This window comes from Urocitellus parryii, chromosome 8 (genome assembly GCF_045843805.1).
Source record: "Urocitellus parryii isolate mUroPar1 chromosome 8, mUroPar1.hap1, whole genome shotgun sequence".
Lineage (NCBI taxonomy): Eukaryota > Metazoa > Chordata > Mammalia > Rodentia > Sciuridae > Urocitellus > Urocitellus parryii.
This window is the reverse complement of record NC_135538.1, coordinates 33,723,589-33,732,912: the sequence shown is the minus strand read 5'-3', so window position 1 is coordinate 33,732,912 and position 9,324 is coordinate 33,723,589. Positions and strand designations below refer to the sequence as shown.

At 44.9% G+C, this 9,324-nt stretch overlaps 1 protein-coding gene across 1 annotated transcript in view; it reads left to right on the top strand.

Annotated features, from left to right (window-relative positions):
• The first annotated feature begins 3,876 nt into the window (after positions 1–3,876).
• L3mbtl3 (L3MBTL histone methyl-lysine binding protein 3) overlaps positions 3,877–9,324 on the top strand; it is a 114,154-nt gene continuing 108,706 nt past the window's right edge. The window contains exons 1-2 of the mRNA XM_026380900.2: positions 3,877–3,963; positions 5,450–5,531. The gene's annotated coding sequence lies outside the window, so the exon portion shown is untranslated. The remainder of the gene's footprint in view (positions 3,964–5,449; positions 5,532–9,324) is intronic.

The following is a 9,324-nucleotide window of genomic DNA, read 5'->3' as shown; positions in this document are numbered from 1 at the left end:
TACCACACTAGAAAATAATGCCAAATTTACTACACTGTCTCTCTCTCACCAAACTGAATTCCTTATAGCCAAGGCCTAGTTTTGGTCATCTGTTTACCTCTGGCACATTGTGGAGTGCTTAGCACAAGACAGACCATTCATATACATTTACAGACTGTTGAACCAATATCTCTAAAAATCCATGTACAATAGAAATACCATCCAGAAATAATCTGAATATAAGATGGATTTTTAGAAAGAGGAATCTAAAATTAATTTGAGTTTCTTTTGGGGCAAGGTCTTAGTTTGCCACATAATTCATGGTCTTTTTTTTTTTTTTTTTTCTCCCATAGTCTGCCTTTGGCCATTTTGCTGCTTATTATTCAAGGGCTAGAAAGCAAGAAGCTGAAATTGAGACTGGTTAATGAAACTACTTGAGAGCTGCTTTGAAAAAGGCTGGATGTGGTGAGTGATATCAGTAGGGAACAGTGGTTTGAGATTATCCATAGCTCTCACTAACCCAGTCTTTCCCCTTCACAGAATGGAACCAATAGCTGTCCAGTATATGAAGCATATTTTATAAGCTCATTTCCGCATCACAGGGTTTGTACCTTTGTCTAAAGTATACATCAAGCTACATGCCTTGATTTTTGGTTTGGAGAATTCAGTCACCATACCAACAGAAGAAAGAGTTGGGTGGTCTGCTTCTCTAGGGTAATTTCATGGTCCTAAGGAAAGAATTTAACAGTTTATTTTCTGAAGCTGGCTCAAGGAACATTCCTTAGGTGAAAAAATTCAATCAAGAATAATATTACTTACATTTTTGGGGAAGGATTTTTAATACAGAATTTCCATCTGTGATATATTTAAATTCTAAGCCTCAGGCAACAATTTCAGAAAAGGGTCTCCTTTACCCTTTATTAGATATAAAATAAATAGTTCACTGGAGGGGTGGGGGCTTCTCCTCACCTTTTCACTTTTACAAAATATAAGGCTTGCTTTGCCATTCTTAAAATCACACTAGCTACTCCTGCGCCCCTCCCCCCCAGCAAACTTGGATATTGGCATCAACATGTTTATCCCAACTTTAATTACTTGAATTATTTTGTATAAGTACATTTATCTAGTAAGGAGGACGGTGAGCTGCCCCAAAGACAGCCTGCAGTCAATAATTGGAGAGCTGTCAATACTGAAATACAATACTAGTTTTGACACGTTGACAAAGGCAGGTTTTGCTATTTAGGACCACTCAGCCATCTTGACTGAATACATTAGGAGGGTAACCCTAGACCTGCTTATTGCCAAGGTACCTGAACAGTGATTTCTAAGTTAAGGCAGGAATCCCAGCATATCTCAAAACAGAGGCCTAACCCATCAAATCTATTAATTCAGATTCACACTTAGGAAGTGAAAAGAACGCGCGCAAGTTTTTTAATGCATACTTTATTATGCATTCTTCCAGTCCTAAAAGGAGGGAGAGAATGTACTCCGTAGAAGCTTAAAACTTTATTTTTCCATGACCTGTAGCATGTATTTAGGCTTTGGGTAGCGTTTGTGTAAAGCCAAGGCCCACTCTTTAATGGCTGAATGCATACATTTAAAAGCACATGGTGGATTAGCTGCTAGGAGAATTGCCTTTAAAAAAAGTAAAGTGAAAAACAGACAAAGAAATCTATAACCTTAGCAGTCTTTCACATTTGTTTAGACTGTTCTTGAGCCCGCTTCGAGCCGGTGACAAGGATCTCGAAAAGATGCACCTGAAACAGTATCTGCGGGCAGCTGCATTTGCCAAGCGGCTTTATTGCTGCTTTCCAGCGGCGAAGGCGCAGCAGCACTAACAGGGAAGCCAGAGCGAGCCTCCCCGGCAGCGGCGGCGGCGGCGGCGGCGGCGGCGGCACCGGCACCAGCGCAGTTTCCCCTCTCCCCAGCCCTGACTCTACGCGCACATGCGCACTGCGCCCGCAGCCCTGGACCATTTGTCAGGACTACTCGTGAGACGGAGAAAAAAAAAAGAGAAAATTTGGGGGTAAGAAGCGGCTGATCGGATCTAATCTCTAATTAATCTGAAGATTTGTCCATGCAAAAGCCATTCATTTATTTTTCTGGGTGAGGATGAAAGTTGAGAGACCTATAGAGGGAAGGAAGCGCACCCTCGTCTTGTGAAACAGATCAGGGGAGGGGAAGGACAGAAGGGGTTTCTCCCCCACTTCTCTGCGCCTCTGGGAAAGAGGAGAAAACTTAATCCCGGGGAAAAAAGTGGGCAAGTGACTCGGAAACGGCTGGAGGGGGAGTCTCTGGGCATCTCACTCTGAAGTAGTGAGTGCGAGTGTGAAAGAGGAACAAAAGAGAGAGAAAAGAGAAAGGAAAAAATGGGGGGAGGAGAGACTTGTATTTTTTTTCTTTGCGCGCACACGGGGAAGGGTGTGGGGGGCCGTGCGGAAGGGAGCCGGGGCGAGACGGCCGCGTCGGGTTCTCGCCCGCGCGCAGGCGGCGGGATGCGTGTGGGCCCCCTCCCCCGCGCCCCCCGAGCTTGTCACTTTGGTCGCTTTCATGACACCGGGCGCGGGGTGGGGGAGCGCGGCGGCGCCGGGCTCCGCCGGGGTGCGTGTCCGGGTGGGCGCCGCGAAGCCGCAGCCCGGGCGGCCAGCGCGGCGGCCGAGGCAGGGGCGCCGGCGGGGGGCGCGGGGGCGGCCGGGGCGGCGGATCGGTGCGGCGGGAGGCGCGAGCCCCGCGCGCCGCCCCTGCGGCCCCCTCCGCCCGTGTGGCCTTTGTGCCGGGCGCGCACCGGAGAGCGAGCGAGCGAGCGCGAGAAGTACAAGTACCGAGACCCAGGCAGTGGGAAAAGAGGCCGGGCCACTTTCTCCCCGCTCGGGCTGCGGAGAATGGACTGGTTGAATGTGCAGGCGCGTCTCCCCGGCGTGTGCTGTGTGTGCGCGGCGGAAAGGCCTCCCCGACTCCCACCGCGCACACGCACACTCACACGCACGCACACACACACGGACCCGCGGCCAGGCTCGGCGGCCGAGAGTTTGCGTTTGCTTCCTCGCCGCCTCCCCATTCCCGACCGAGTGTGTGAGAATTTCATATAGATCAGCTCCAATTTCCGCCATTTTGGGAAAGTTGCACAAAAATAAACCCTCCGGTTTATTTCTGCCCGAGGCAGGAAAGTGCTTCGGGAAGCGAGGCGGCGCGGGCCGCGGCGGCCGTCCGCGCGGGGGAGGGCGCGGGCCGCGGGCCGGGCCGGGAGCCCGCGCCGTCGCGGCGTTCGCCCGCGCCGTGCCGTGCCGCGCCGGCCCGGGTGCGGGCGCGGGCGTGTGTCGGGAGGCGGCGGCCGCGGCGGCGGTGGTAGCGGCGGCCGCGCCGGGGCGGCGGGCTGCGCTTGGGGGAGGCGCGGGGCTGCTGTTCCTGCAACTTGTTTACGCCTGCCTTATATTGGGGAGGCGAGCGGGGTCGCAGCCGGGGCCGCCGCCCGCCTCGCGCCGCGTGCGTGTGCCATTCCGGAATAATGGGCTTTGCACACTCGCGTCCTGGGCCCGGCGGGCCGTCCTCGCGCCGCGGCGGCGGGGCGGGGGGAAGTAGAGGCCGGCGGGGGTGGGGATCGGGAAGCGCAGGAGCAGAGGCATCCGCCGCGCGCCCCGCGAGCTGGTGGGGGGAGGAGGAGGAAAACTTGAGAGCCCTGGAATGGGAGGGGGCGCGGTGGCACGGGCGGGGGGAGGGTGCAACTTCGGGACTGGTAAAACTTTAATTACCTTGAAAGAAAAAAAAAAGGCCCTATGATTTTAACCCCCGGTTCTGGTTAGAGCACGGCCCACAGCGCGACCGTGAGAGAAAGTTTAAAAGCGGGCGGTTTCCTCTCCGCCTTCCCCGCGCAGGGTTGGGGGTGTCTGTCTGTCCGTCTGCGCTCGGAGAGAGGTAGGGGTAACGAGCCGCACTCCCGGGTCGCGTGGACCGACTCTTGCCCCACCCTTCCACGGGGAGACGAAGGTAAACGTCGCTTCGGTTTCCCTTCTCAGTCCCCCTGCCGCCACCACCCCGCTTCCTTTTCCTCCCCCTCCCCGCCGATTTTTTGAGGGGACCCGAAAAACGGAGTCTCTTTCCTTATGCAACTTCCTCGGGCGCCGTGAGCACGGCCCTTCCCCCTCCCTGCATCCCTTGGCCCGCTCCTTGGCCACCTCGGGGCTACGGCCAGAAAAATGCATTCGAGATCATTCAAAGTGCACAGAAACAAAAACAGATTTTTAATTTTTCTAAGTTAAGGGAAACTGAGATGAGAAATAAGATTTGGGGTTGGGGGGGGGGGGCTTCGGCGCTGGCCAGTGCGTCCAATTTTCATTTTGATTTTCGTAGATCGTGGTTTGTGATGTCTTCATTAGTGTTGGGAGCACGACAGTCTCTGTACTGGCTATCTCGGTCGCGTGGATTTTTGCGCAAGTTTTTAGAAAAACACTGACTCGAGTAGAGAGCATTTCTCCGGAAAGTTTCAAGTGCAGCAAAATAGCGAACGTGCAAAACTGGCCAAGGGGAGACCTCTAGTGGTTAAACGCATCTTAAGTTCGGAAGGCCGAGAGCAAAGTTTGGCCTTTACTTGTAGCTACGTAGTCCGTTCAGACGTGGAAGTAATTAGAGGACCTGAGCGAGCAGCCAGATGTTGTGTGAAAAGATGCTGATCAGAAATAGAAAGTTTGTTAAATCCGAGAGCAATGAATTCTGAGGATTCAGGGCCCGTAGTTTCCACTCGACATGGCTTATATGAGAAAAGCACTTTGCTTTTATTCTGGGTTTTGAGATTGGGCCCTCCTTGGAAAAGAAACAATTGTTTTTGTATTTGTCATCGTTCGTATCTTCCATCAATTTCTAATCACAAGTCAAAGCAGACACTTTTCATTTTGAATGTTAATAAAAATAGAAAATGAAATATGTGTTTAAAAGTTGGAAGAAATGGAAAAGATCTTTGAGATTTGCCTTTCATATGAATTGGTCATTTTATTCTCCCATAAGTATAACTTAAGGCTAGTATTTCGTTTTTTAACTATATAGTTATATAGTCAAAATAAGTAGAACTTTCTAGTTAGATTGTAATTTTGTTTCACTGTAAAACGTTATTTATTAATACTTTGTATAATCTGTGATTTAATACACTGAAATATGTGGGTAAAAACTGCTTAGGTAATATCTAGTCTTTTGCCAGCATGTGTTTTGTCAAGTTTCAAGTATTTTAAAGATAAAAATAATGAAGGAAATTAAAATTAATTCATCTGTTTGTCATTGGGTGAATTTAGGATATGGGAAGGATATAAATGATTAAAATCAGTTTCACTTTATCTGGAACTATTTTATTTTAACATAAAATTGTGGTAGAATGTGGAATTATGCATGTCAGTGTTTGAAAATGTGAACTCATTACTTGTGGATTTGAAGGCTTCTTTTTGATGACAGTACTTTTGATTTTACTTTCCTCTTTTAAAATCAGTGCCAGATTCTTAAAAGAAGTCTTTGGGGTGCACAGCAATTGTGAAGATCACCAGACAATTCTGTTTCTTCACCACCACAAGGTAAGATTTGCTTGTTGATATAAATTGCTTGATGTACTTAAATGCTAAAAGCTGCTTTTGGAAATCAGAAAGGAGAGTATGGGCCAGGGTTAGCAGAAAAGCACAGGTTTGTGGGGGCTTCTTTGAATGAGTGAAAGTGTTGGCACTAAATGTGATTGAGAGCTGAATGAAACAATAGGGAGAATGAAATTGTCCTGGATAATTGTGAGATCCACTTACTTCCTAGATTTTTTTCTTTCAGTACTGAGGTTTGAACCCAGGGGTACTTTGTAACTGAGCTATACACCCCCCACCCCAATCCCTTTTTACTTCTTAATTCTGAGACAGGATCTCACTAAGTTTCTGGGGGTCTTGCTAAGATGCTGAGCTGACCTCCTGTAATTGTTCTACCCTAGCTAGCCTCCTCAGTTGGTGAGCCATCTCCCTTGGCTTACTTAGTGGATTCTTAATTAGCATTTCAACACATTTTCTGAGAGTAAATTGTTTTATTCTTTGAATTTGGAAAAATGGGGAAACTGGAATTATAAAATAATGTAACTATTATGTAGGTATATAGTGATATGGAAGACTGTAGAACTTTTGGGGGGAGGGGGGTGCTATAGGGGACTGAACCAGGACCTTGCACATGCTAGGCTACGGCTCCAGCACTGAGCTATATGCCCAGCCATAAGATTTCGAACTTTTAAGACTGTGAGATGGGGGGTCTGTAGTAAAATTTTGTAGGTAAAATTTATAATGAGAGTTTTGGAGTATTTAAATAACATTTAAGTAACTTCTATGGCTTGAATCCAAATACGGCTGATGTGTACCAGATAGCATGGCATAGAGTCATGGTGAGGCTCCAGTGAGTTACCTTGGTCTTGTCAGCATTTGAATATATCTCCATGGAGAATATCATTATTGTCCAGTATGGTCTTTTTAGTAATTTGGAGGGTAGGGGCTTACTTTCCATAGTGTCTAGGACCTATTCTCAGGACAAAGAGATTATATATATATATATATAAAATATTTTGCTTTAGTTGTAGTTGGACACAATACCTGTATTTTATTTTTATGTGGTGCTGAGGATTGAATGCAGAGCCCTGCATGTGCTAGGTGAGCGCACTACTGCTGAGCCACAATCCCAGCCCCCCTACCAAGATTATTCTTAGGCAGGGGGGGCAACCATTTGTGGGACAGAACATAGTGGTTTCTACTGTTAATACCTCTTTTGCTTTTTTTGTTTTTCCTCCTTAACTTTGCTTTCTCCTTTTCTGCTTGTTTCCTGCCTTCTCTGTTGTAAGTACTAAATTGGGTCACTAATTGTTCAGCACAAACAAAATGTAACAGAGATTAGACTTACTTTTCTGAGCAAGACTAATAATCATCATTGGGCCAGGTATGGTGTAAAAGTCAAACCCAGAATTACCAGTATGAAAATGATTTTTAACAGGAGCTTATTGTCATTTTGCTTGTGGGTTGATTTGAGTAGTGTCATTATGAAGTATATAGATGTGGTCTCTGTAAATGTGTAGGTAATGCAGCAGAGACCCATGGGGCAAGACAACTACAAGATCATGCAGACAGAAGTAGGGTTGAAGCAGATTAGTAGGTGTTTCCTGGAAAGATGAGCTTCATGTTTGGACATGCTGAGCTGAGGACAACCCTTGTTTCTCTTTTGGGGAGAGTCATTATAGCTTTGGATAGAATGTCAGAATAGGCATCAGAAGACAGAATTTTGTCACTTAATGTGTATCACCTTGTGTAAGTCATATTACTTCCTTTAGCCTAGATTTCTTCATCTGGAAAATAGGAACAATAGTTACTTTTTTAAAAAATCTAAATATTAAATAACAAAAGATTCTGAAAACTTTAAAGAATTATTCAAACATGTGGTGGTTATATTATCATTGTGCCTTAGTCAGGCTTTGTGATGGGCAGAAGGTAGGTAGTCTAGGGCAGAACATGGTAATTTAATTCCTGGCCAAAGTTTTTAGATTGGCTTCTGGTATATGCATTATATATACCTGTCAAAAAATTTCCAGCAATATTTTTTTCCTTGAGTAAAAAGTAACTTATCGTTGATAGTATTGACTCTTGGAGGGGAGGAACATGTTCTAACATGATACTGGGTACAAAGCCTAAAATTTATTTATCCCAACCTAGTCATTTAATAAGGAGAAGGGGCAAAAGAAAGAAATACTTTAAAATGTTGCCTAATTGAGGAAATGGTAGGGTGGTTAAAGAAGAAGAGTAGGTGTGAAGGGAATTCACTTACTGTAATTAATATTTTTGTTGCGTGAGTCTGCTGGGAGAAGAGAATGAGAAAATGAGAAAATAGGTATCTGGGCTAGTAGTGATTTAAACTAATTATGTGGACCAGAAAATGATTCCCGTGAATGACTGGATTTAGGTAAAGATCCACATGGGCTCTTCCCACCTGTTTTCTAGACCCCTTTGCTACCACATTCTAATTATAGCCATGTCTCTAAAATCTAGATGGAAAAATACCTCACAGGTACTATTTGTCATTATATTTAATTTGATGATTCTGAATTTGACAAAATAAACCCTGGCATGTTTTAGTTTTATTTCATCTCTCTTTTATATATTATCCAATCAATGTTTTACGAATTTAAAAACCCATTAGTGGAGGAAAGAAGAAATATGTCCTGTTTAATTAGTCCCTGAGTAATTGAGAGCTGGTTTCTGAATAATTTCCCCTGCTCTGTTTGCTACTTTATTTTTAAGAATTATATACTATTTCAACCAACACGATTTGCTGTAGATGCAGTTAAGATGGGATATTTACAGAAGTTATTTTACGTGGTGTGGGACGAGAGTACTCTGGGGTTTTCAAGGATGTGACACTTAGTGATCCATCCAGCAGTGTTACTAGTTAATTACCAAGTTTTTGTCCATCCTTATAGTATGAATTCTAAAAGACTAGATCTTTGCCCTTGTGGAGTTTTCTTGATCTTCTCCAGAAGTGGCCATAGCTCTGAATTCCACTAATAATACTGTAACAATTACACATGGTACCAGCAAAAAAGAAAAAGAGTTTTAGCAGCTGTGGAAGCCATTGAGCTAAGAAACATGGATTTGGGGGCTGGACGATGCAGGACCCTGGCTTGTAATCATGTACATGTGGCAGAGTACAGGATATTTCTTTTTTAATGATTAGCCTTCAGAAGCTAGTATGCAGCTTTTCACCTTTTGTCAAGGAATGCCTGAAATATGATTGAGAATGATGGATTGGGTTGACTTGTTCTCTTTGATCACTGCATCCACAGGCGACTTTCTGGTGAATATCTCATTACTACTGTTTCTGTTTGCTATTATTGAGGTATTTGTTCCTCACAGGGATTTGGGGTGATTATAATATTGGTGAAGATATGTATTAAAAATATATACTTATTTGTTTGTTTATTTCTGCAGTACTCAGATTGAACCTAGGGCATTGGACATTCTAGGCAAGTACTCTACGCACTGAGCCACACCCGTAGCCCCAAAGATACTCTATTTATATGATGTCTTGAAGTTCAAGGGATCTGCAGAAGATACATTTCTTAAGGGCTTCATTATCCAGTGGGGATGTTCTCAGGATTTCTCTTGACTGTGTCAAGTTTCTTAGTTGATATATGTAGATATGAGTCAATAGAAGAGATGATGGATTAGTTAGTGTTGATTGTAGCAGTTATTGCAGGGAGCAGATGGAAAGAAACACCAGGAATTGGTACCTAACAACTGAATTTAATTTATTAGATCTAAGAAATCCCCATTTAGGAAACAGGATAGTTTAGAGGAAAGAACA